Source organism: Xenia sp. Carnegie-2017, unplaced genomic scaffold, assembly GCF_021976095.1.
Source record: "Xenia sp. Carnegie-2017 unplaced genomic scaffold, XeniaSp_v1 HiC_scaffold_6, whole genome shotgun sequence".
In the NCBI taxonomy this organism is placed as follows: domain Eukaryota; kingdom Metazoa; phylum Cnidaria; class Anthozoa; order Malacalcyonacea; family Xeniidae; genus Xenia; species Xenia sp. Carnegie-2017.
In genome coordinates, this window is record NW_025813526.1 from 5,590,881 (window position 1) to 5,602,320 (window position 11,440).

Below are 11,440 nucleotides of genomic sequence, written 5' to 3' on the forward strand. Positions count from 1 at the left end.
TTTCTGCTGTATCTTCATCCATGGGTTGTGGAGAATTTGGTGATGATGATATACGATTTTGATTTTCGATGCCACTTGTCTCAGAATTTGTCTCGTTATTTTTCTCAGTATTTATCCAATTCGGTATGGGTGTATGTAGAGAGAGATATTCATTATTCTCTTGAAATTGATTTTCTTTTGCTTTTAAATTTTTTTCTTTATTTCTTTTTATAAACAAATCGAAACGATTTTTGTTTTTTTTATCTTTCAAATAAAGTAAAAAATCTTCATATGACACGTTTGATCCCATTTTTCTTTATAATAAAGAAATTTTTAACGAGCAAGCTCTTATATACTACTGGAATTTGATATAAAAAATTGTATTTCCTTTCATTTAATCTATTTATGGTATGATTACCCTTGGATGAACTTGCTACATAGCCTTGGTTGTACTTGGTACAATCTGATACCATTTTTTGTTTAAATTTAGAATATAACCTTGACATTACTGAGTGTCTAGAAGTTACTAATTGAGATGCTTTGCATTTTTTGACGTCAATGAAGAATTACTACATGTTTTTATTACTATATATGGTTATTACATGCACGATAACCTTGAACGCTTCATATTTGCATTGAATTTTTTGGTTTTTAATATTGGTGCGGTATATAAAAGACCTGTTATTTGAAATTGTATGCATTGAAGAACTAACGTGTCATATATTTGTTAAGTTTGTTTATAAAATGGAATCACAAGAATCAAACGCAAATACATCACACATTTCAACTCCAAATTCATCTGAAGATGAAAGTCCTAACACATCGCATTGGCTCAAAAGAAAATTTTATTATATATCTGATGATGATGATGATGTAAACATCGAACTTAGCGAAAATTATAAAAAACTTAACGATTTTAGAAAACAAATACTTGACTTGCAGAGTGAATTAGAAGAAACGAGAGAGAAGCTAACGCAAAATGAAGCAAAATTGAGCGAGTTTTCAAAAGAAATTCAAGCTTTAAAAGATGAGTTGGAAAAAAAGAAAGAGCAAAATGAAGCAAAGCATATTGAATATTTAAAAGATGTTCAAGATTTGCAAGATGAATGCGATTGTTTAAACAATTCGTTAACTGATTATGAAAAATAAAAGAAAATACTCAAGTAAAGTTAATATTAGCACAAGCTAAGTTGGATGAAGAACTTCAAAGTGATGAAATATAGTTCATATAACGATTTTAATATAACTCTTCAAATATTTTGTTTAGACGATTAACATGCAACTGTTTTTCATTGTCAGACATGTCAACATCTAAAAAATAAAGTCTAAATAATCTTTAGATTTTCTAATTACTTTTCTTTTTCTTCTTTCTTCTTCTTCTATTTGTTTTTATTTAGTTCGAAGATTTCTTCAAATTGTTTTGTTTCTTTTCAATAAACTCTACCATCTCGTCGCAAACCTCTTTCCAAATATGACTGTATATTTTAATATATTTTATATTGCGTTGTTTCTTTTTTCTTCGCGTCTTTTGTATCGTAGAACTCTTTCTTTTGACATTTTCCCATCTTTTCTTTGTTTCACCGTTTTTCTCACTGTCTTTGCGATAAGTGTATGCTTGCAAGTGAAGTAAACGAAACAAATGCTTGAATTTTATAGATCAATTTTTGCGCAAATATAACCTTTGACCCAGTGAAACATACTGTTGTTGCGTTTACTTGTTTCACATATGTTAAAACTTGCGATTTTGTAATAACATAAACCGCATCGAGTATTCACTACATTAATGTGTTGAAAAAAATTGCATTTAGATTTTCTAATAAAACTTATATTTTGATTTTGTTGAAGCTAGCAGTATCAGATTCCATCATTACCCATAAGATAATTGCTTAATAGATGTGATGACAGCAAATGGATTTTGTTTCAGTTATTATTAGTGTTGTCTAAAATTTACATAATTCTGTTTTGAATTTATTTGAAAAAATTGTTTCTTTATATATTAAAATTGCGTTTTTGTCACAACACAAATTGTATCGATTGTTGGTAGTTGAAGGTTAAAGTGTGTTTTGTAACTCGTGTATCATAATGGGTTTGACACCAGATGGGGATTGGTACAATAGAATAGATGATGAGATATATAAATGTGAAATTCGCATCGACACCCTCAAGGGATTTATAGAAGACATATTAGAGATGATGCACTCTGAATTAAAAGAACAAAATTACGATCAAGTTAAAGTACATCGATATTTTCGGGTGTGTAAAGATGAAATCAAAGCAATCAAAAAATTACAAAAAGAACGTGAAAATATGTTAAATGTGATAAAATTGTACAGAAAATGTTAGAATTTTACAAAATTTTAATACAAATCTCATATTTCGATTTTGTTGAAGATAATACTTTAATAAATGTGATGACAGCATTGGAAGATAATTTTTAATAAATGTGATGACAACCAATGGTCTTTGTTTGAGATATTATTTGTGTTCTGTTTTGAATTTAGGTGTGATTCTATGTATTAAACATGCGTTTTTTATTATAAGATACATCGTTTTGTTTATTAAATACATTAAAACGGTGAAAATAATTTTTTACATCTTTGTTTAATGCAAAATGCATATTTTCGATTTTGTTGAAAATATGTACTAGATTGTACCAGTCACAGGTATTAAAGATAATTGCTTAATAGATGTGATGACAGCAAATGGATTTTGTTTGAGATATTATTAGTATTCTCTAGAGTTTGTGCAATTCTGTTTTGAATTTAGGTGTGATTTTATGTATTAAATCTTGATTTTTGTCATGGTACAATTCGCTTTGATTATTAAATACATTAAAGATATGAAAACAATTTTGTATCTTTCTTTATTACATAATGTTCATTTTCGATTCTGTTGAAGTCAGTGCCAGATTGTACCAGTCACAGGTGTTTAATTGATATTTAATTGATATGATGACAGTAAATGGGTTTGTTTGTGTTCTCGAATGTTCAAGGGCAACTAGCAAACAAAGATACAGTGTATTGAGATGTAGATACGATCGTTCAAGGTGAAACGGAAACAAAGGGTATTTTGTTGTAACGAGAGTATTTAAGAACGTGTAAATATCACAATTGCATCGAAGTTTCTCAAGCTCTGTTGAAGTTATCTTGTTGGAAATCGGTTGAAATCTTGTTGGAAATCGTTGACCACTCGCTATTTGTTGAGACGAAACTTGTACTGGTAAGAATTTTGCCTTTATTTATTTACGCGGTAATTTTTTAATATCGCAATTGAATTAACGTTTCTCTAGTTACGTTAAAGTCTGTTTACTTGAGAGTCTTCCAAATAATGGTAATAAAGCTAACAATTTAATACCATTTGCGTTTATTTACGAGATAGTTCTTAATAATGCAATTGTATTTTCTAGTTACGTTAAAATCTGTTTATTGGAAAGCGATATATTAAAACGAAAAAATTTATATCATCAGTAAATTGGAGTTTGGTAAAATTTAGAATGTGTAACATACCAACTAATTCAAGGTTTTATCCATGTCTTTGTTTACAAATGAAAGATTGGTTAGACTGGTTTTGGGACGATGAATATGGTGAAAAGTTTGAATGCTTTTTCCGATTTTTTATTGTGGATGATGTATTGAAACGAGACAATTTGTATCATCAGTAAATTGGGTTTTGAACATTCTATAGCTACGCTAAAGTGTGTTTATTGGAAGGAGTATACACTGTTTGAAATAAAGGTAAAATTTAAATATTATTTGCTTTTACTTACGAAGTATGATATTATTTATGTAAAAATTATAGATGATCACACGGTATAGAAAACAATTAATGGGTCATTTGAAAGAGTATTTGCGTCATACTGATGAAATATCACACTGGGTTTTTATTATAAAATGTTATTGTAAAGATGTATATCAGTTACCCTTAGAATTTTTAATGTGGATGAAAAATCATTTTATTATAAAAGTTAGTCAATATGAAAAGAACTTTTATGATATTAAAGATCTTGATAAAGTTTGAAATATTTTTATATGCATAATCCAAAGAATCAGGTTTTTAAAAAAGAACAAGAGATTTTTATGTTAACTTTTTTTGCTAGGGAAAATTATGGGTTATTTCGAAAATAAAAGAGTTATGAGCTTATTTAAAGAACTCTGCGAAAGTAAATTTCAGAACTGTGAAAAGTGCTATTATTGTGTAAGGTTCAAGTTAAGCTTAGCAAAATTAATACTGGACTATATTGAAGCTGATTTCTTTCATTTTATTCGTGGAAAGATACAAAGAAAGGATCATTTTCAAATTAAAGACAATTTTCTATTAAAAATTTTGAAAAAAGGAAATATGGATTGTACTTTATTAAACCCAAATGGATTGTTGAATAAAATTTATGTGGGGTTAAAAAAAGACGAAAATAATGATACTGAAGAAGAAGACAATTATATGGAAGAAGAAGAATATGACAATGATAAATTTGAATTTAATAAAAACAAAGGTCAGAAAAGAAAAATAATATCTGACAAAAAAGCTATGAAACGAGTTAAACTAAATTAATGATACTTTTTTTTTCCTTAGTAATTTTTTGGAAATTGTATAATGGAAAAACATTATATCAAAAGTCATGTGCTGTTATAGATCACAATGGATATATTTTTTGTCGTGTAGGACATTTTGGTGGACATACTTGTAATTTTTATTATAATCAATATAAACCACGAGTTGATATTAACTCTAACTATACAATGTATATAAATGAATATGCTATTAAAAATCAATTGTTTCATTTTTAAATGGTTTTTATTAGTATTTCTTTCCAGATAACATAGTGACAAAGAAATTGGTTATATTTGATACCGTTTTTTGTGTATTTCACCCATTACATAACCTCGAAAGAATTAACGTTTATTATATTTTTTATAGTTTAACGATATGGATTTTTATCTATCCAAGTATTTGCCATTTTATTGAACGAATATCCGGTCATCCATTGTTATATCCGTTGTATTTTGTATGCAGTTGTTTATTAAAATTGAAAAGAACTTCGTCACTAATGAAAGTGCTTAAAATTAAACCAACTGTAGAAGATTTAAAATATTCGCTTTATTTTAAATCTTTTTCAAATAATGAAAAATTCAAATCCGTCTTCAAAATGTAGATTTCATTGAATTTCTATATGGAACAGTAGGGATAATACGTTGTTGGGAGAATGAAAATACCGAACATCTTTATTTAATTTCGACTTATTGGTTACCCAAAGTTTATATGCAACATAAAAAATATTATTATTTAATGAAAATTTTGTTGCAGATATCATTATTTTAATGTAAATAAACAAACGAATATAATTTTATATGATTATTTCAACATTTATTTGCATGATTCTCAGGTTGTAAAAAGATAGTTTTCATTTAGGTTTAGAGTGTAATGGGATATATAGATATTTTTTCAACATGTTAGTAATGTAAAATTTATATATCTTGTAAAAATTTTTAATACAATTGAAAAATAAAATTGAAAAATGTAAATAAAGATGTAATTTATAATTTTTAATAGAAAACGAAATTTATACGGATTATGCACGCATATATTATCTTGTAAATATTGTAATATATTGTTTGATGATTTTATAACTTTACTTATTATAAAATGTAAACAATTAGAAAAACCTAATTTTACATTAACAACACGTACTTTTTTAACGTTTGAACAAATGGGATTAATATTTGATAGAGATCCTAATTTTCATACGTCAACTTGTGATGATATTTTATTTATTTTAAAAAAAAATGGACTTGATAGATACAAATTATTTTTTCAAATTTTAATGGAAATAATTGATTAATTAAATACAAATTTTCTATTTTTTCTATTTTCATTCATCATTGTCTTTAAATAACCACCTCCCTTTTGTTTTATTTTTTTTATTGATCCTCTTATACAATAATTTTTCCTTTTTCTTTTCCTTTTACACATTTTTTGTTTCATCAGAAAGAAATTATTCCTTATTAATTTATTATTTAAATATTTTTTTAACAACTCCACCGGTTATAGCTGGAACAATACCCTTTAATGCCAATCCTGCTAGTCCACCAATAATTCCTCCTCTTTGTGCTTTTTCTATATTTTCTTTTTTAATTCTTTTTCGTTTTCTTTTATACATTTTTTATTTTTATTTTAAAAAGAATAAATAAGTAAAATAAATAGTAAGCAAATTCAATAAATATATGCATGGGAAGCAATATCTGTTTATTTATGCAGAAGTAGTACAATTGTTATAACATATATATAGATTTTTTTACAAAATCACATTTTAAATTTCTGAAATAATATTTTTTTAAAATTACTAAAAAATGGGAAGACGTCAAAGAGGAGGGAGACGACAAAAAGGAGGATTTATTAAATTTTCTAAAATTCGCAATACACTTAAATCAGGATTTAAAAAAGCATTAAGTAAAAAACATTTAGCGTTAAAATCTGCAAAAGCTGCCAGAGCTATAGCAAAATCAGGAATACTGGGTTCTAAAGCAAAAAAATTTGTAAATTCACCCTTAATGGATAAAGCATTTGAAATTGCAAATAATCAATTGGGTAAAGGTGCATATAGAGGTCAGATGTATGTAAGGGGTAAAAGAAGAAGAGGTCAAAAAGGAGGAATATTACCATTGTTAGCACCAATATTGGGATCGATATTTTAGTTGAAATCAATTTGTGTACTTAATTAATTAATTAAAAACATTTATGTAAAAATATATTTTTATTCAATAAAAATATTATTTATTTACAAAATATTTTACTTTTTACTTTTTTTCCAATATTCTCTACCATAATTAGTAAATATTTCTTGGTGTGGTTTAATGTTTTTGATGATTTTAAGAAATAATTAAATTTTTTCCAAGTAAAACGAGTTGTTTTAAAGCGTGACCCTCGAGCATCATTTGCATATCTTGGTGCGCCATCAGTTGTTTCATTAGCATCAACACATTTTCCTTTATCGCAAATTGCGTATTCTGCTAAACCATCACCATATTTTCTTATTACTTGACTTGAGGTAAGATGTCTTCCTGTATAATTTGCAATTTTTTGTTTTTGAATTTTTTTGTATGCAAATAATCCTTTACCACCGTTTGAAATGTTTGAAGTTTTAATTTTAAATTAAACTTTTTTCCCAAGTGAATCCAACATAAATTGGTCATTGAAGTTTTTTCGACATCTTACATTTTTAAGGTAATTCCATCACATTGTTGTACTTTTCGTATACTTTGTTTCATTTTTAGTAAATTAATCTTATTCCAGCATAAAGTTCAATATTTGTTTCAATATATTCTATTAATTTCTCAATTTTAAAACATATATCAGAATGATTTGACTCGAGATTATATATTTCTTTTTAAAAAGAAAATTCTTTTTAATGAATTGACATCATAATACCTTACAGAATTATCATCATTATCATCTGATTTCCAATCTTGAATTGATTGATGAAATAAGAAAGGTGAGAATAAAATACATTTATCATTATCCAGTATTTGATAGGTACATTTAGTACTAGCTCTTTTATTATTTTTATTTTTTCTTTTCATTTTCATTTAAGAATAAATGAACTTCTATATAACATAGTGTTTCTCCAGCCATTTTGTTAATTAATTTTAGCAATGGGTTCTATGTGTAAACCATCCAACGATACACCGCTTATAAAATTAAATCTAAACTGCATGTGTATAAAAGGTTCGAAAATGAAATTGATTATCATGATAATGTAGACGGTGAAAAAAATAAAGGAAAAAGAAAAAATAAAGAAAAAAACCATGTCAAAACGGAAAAATGAAGAAATTGAAGAAGAAAGAAGAAAAAATGAAAATTATTTGAATGATGAAATAAAGAAAATAGTTAGTATATTTCATTCAAAATTGGTGAAAAAATTGAATACATCAAAAAATAAAAATTAATTGATTTACAATATAAAAATACCATTTTACATTAAATGGTGAAGTTAAGGATCACATATATCAAATTTTATAAAAAACAATTTCAACAGTTTACCAGATTTTTGAAACAATTTTCAAAATATTACAATATTTGCTCAATATAGCAAAATTATCCGTAAAATCTGAGAATGATTTAATTAGATTTTTTTTCGAAAAAGCTCCGTTAAAACCTTTTTCAACATCCTTATTACCCTTAAAGGAATTTACTATACAGAGATTATTAGATACTTTTGAACATAATTTACAAAGTAATATTTCAGAATTTTTAAATAATGACTGGGAAACTAATGTATGTCTTATAATTGTCCCACATCAATATAAAAATGAGAAAATCTCATTTAGGAAAAAAAAGACCAATTCGGAAAAACAAAACAAAAAACTTATTTATAATTTAAACCCTGATGATGATTATGGCGTTCCGTTGCGGACAAAATTATATGTCAGTATTGTCTAAAATTGACTATTGAAATTTTAAAATCGTATATTGAAACTTCAAAATAGTATATCGAAATTTTAAAATCGTATATCGAAATTTTAAAATCGTATATTGAAATTTTAAAATCGTATATCGAAATTTTAAAATCGTATATTGAAAGGAAACGGAAATTTTAAAATCGTATATCGAAAGGAAACGGAAATTTTAAAATCGTATATCGAAAGGAAACGGAAGTGTTCGACAAACTCAACCGGAAATATGACAATACAAACTCCTTTCCCCTTCACATGTGGCCGCACAGCACATGTATATTGTTATGGCGGAAAGCAATAAAGACGATGAGCTTAATCGAATAGTGAGAGCAGTAATAGGAGAGTTGAACAATCATGCAAACAACGCTAAAGTGGAGCAGACCTCTTCTCACTCAACAAGTAACAGAAGTACAGAAGAGGAAATATATAAAGCCTTTCAAATTCCTAGAGCAACAAGTACTAGTTTGACTTCGAGTTCAAATAGCTACAGCCAGCTGCCATTGTCATCGCAATATTCGCCAGTACCAACTATAGCACTAAAACTAGTAGTAATAGTAGCCGTAAAGGAAAGGAAACAATGCGGGCGGCTAGTGGTCGTTTCACTTAAAAAAAGCCTTGGTAAAGAAGCCACTGTCTCAGCACCCATCATAAAAGATGTTTGCCTTTTGCCTACTCCTACTTGGGATGACGTACCTAGACGGAAAGTGAAAGCCCAGCTCGTTCGGGCAGGGTTATTCGTCGATGCATGGCCTTTCTATGTGCATCTCGGAGAAGTGCAACTCGAGAAGAATTAAGACATGCTTTTTCAGCACCTGTGGCAAGAAGAAGAAGAAGTAGGGTAAGATTACTGGTACATAGTTTTTAGCAGATTGCATTTTTGGTGCAGTTTGGTTTATCATAGCAGACTGTATTAAATAGTTGTATTTTTTAATCAATGAAAACAGTTTTGTTGTGTGCATGCTGACTAAGCATAAAGCCCACATATGTCAATAGTATTGGTTTATGGTATTATGTTTATTGTATGCATCTCAAATGAAGAAGTGTGAAGAGTAGTCATGGCAGAAAGTGTGTTGGACAGTTTTCCATTTTTTCCTACACCCAAATATTGTGATATAGCCAGCATTACCATTTTATTGAAAATGCGAATTTAGAATAAACAAGTACAAGATGGCTAATACATGTACTACATTTAGATTTGAATTTGTGAGGTCTATTGGAAGTGAGATTGTACCCATAAAGCTCCAAGAAGGTCAAGAACTCACAGGGAAAGTACTTAAACATATTTCCGGAACTGGGCCCATATATATTAGAGCATCTAAAGAGTTAATCTATGACAGAGTAAGTTATATTAAATGAGTTTGGAGGGCATAATTATCCCACATTCATAAACATATGAATGCAAGTTTGCCATTGCTTAATTTATAAAGATAAAGCAACTGGATGCACAGGATAGTCCTAGGAAACCCAGTTTCAGTTGTGTGTTAACTAAATCTCTACTGGGCAGTAGAATAGTTGATAACTGATTCACATTTCTTTCTGAGGCGGATAATGAATGTAGAGCTGAAAAGATAACCTACTATATACCTGGAGGTGAATCATCACAAAAGGATGAAGAGGTGATTATTATAGTGAGTTCATGTTATTCCAACATTTTTATTAAATGTAACAAGGATCCATGCTTAATCACATTTGTAAACTATATGCAACATTAACATGCAATTTTCTGTTACGATGGATGCAAAATTCAGAAGGATACACATGTTCCTATGAGCGATTCTTCACTCCAGAACCATCAAGAAGTGAGTTAATTTCTTTCATTTGTTGATACTATTCTGGTATGTTGGTAGTTCAATATTTTTGGTATATAATATAAAATGTTTAACATTGCATATTGCAGTTACAAATAAAGCGAAGGAAAGAGAGTGGGGATAATGTTAAGTAAGTGGAATTTCCAGTTACATGCTGAATTTCCAAGCTTTGCTTTATGTTCTTGCCTGGTTTAACCAAAGCTGTATTCAAATGCAAAAGCAACCAAACAGGTGTGACAACATTATATGAATTGCAACAGAACTAGAGTGAGACGGTCCCTGGATGAAAGTCACCATGAAACACCCCTTAATTGTGTGGGGTTCTTCTATCATATCAGTGTATTGTATTTTTTTCATAACTAGTGTTCAAAGTAATATTTTGCTTGATGTTGTGCCCACTGCCTCAGCAGAAGAAATAGAGTCAGCATTATCCAATGCAGGAGGAGATGTGGATGCTGCTGCACAGCAACTGTTGGGTTAGTCATTACCCACATTTTTCCTAATTTTTCATGTTTTGCAGTTCATGCTCTATCATACATAGCAACAGTGTAAAAGATCTAAGTGATAAGGCTATGCTAGAACATTAATTAAGGAATTATATTTATATGTGCCCAAATGATTTCTTTTGAAATTGAATTGGATTTCTGCCAAATGACTTAAAGTGTCATGTGTTTGGACATTGCTTCCAAAATAATGAATTTGACATTTTGGAAAATAAACCCATCCATATAAATAAATTTCATGTTGATAGCGACAGTTTGTAAGTACTTTTGTCAACTTTTCGAAGGCTTGGATGATGATGATGATTCTGAAGATTTACCTTCATCTTCACTGGCAAATGTCTCCGAGGCTCCTGAAACAAGGAAGTCATCAAATTTAAGTCTTGAAAGCTATCAAGCAGAAAACTTAGATTACAACCTGCCAAAACAGAAGTTCAATGTTTCTAGAGAGGATGGTATGGACGACCTCAAACGGGACATCTTGAGTTGTTACAAACAACCAGAATGCAACTTGAAGGCACCATTGCGTGTGAGATTTGAAGGGGAAGATGGTGTAGGCAATGGCCCTATTCGAGAATTTCTTTTATGTGCCATGAAAATTGTTGAAGAAGGGCTTTCCAAAAACAAAAAGCCACTGGTCTTTTTTTATGGTGAAGACAATCATTTACTGCCTATACATGATCAAGCATTCAGATGCACGGGTGTT

General features: G+C 28.7%; 1 long non-coding RNA gene across 1 annotated transcript; it reads left to right on the forward strand.

Annotated features, from left to right (window-relative positions):
* The first annotated feature begins 9,980 nt into the window (after window positions 1-9,980).
* LOC124457863 lies at window positions 9,981-10,330 on the forward strand. The gene is made up of 2 exons (XR_006952847.1): window positions 9,981-10,042; window positions 10,175-10,330. It is a non-coding gene; the product is annotated as an uncharacterized LOC124457863 (long non-coding RNA).
* The last annotated feature ends 1,110 nt before the right edge of the window (window positions 10,331-11,440 follow it).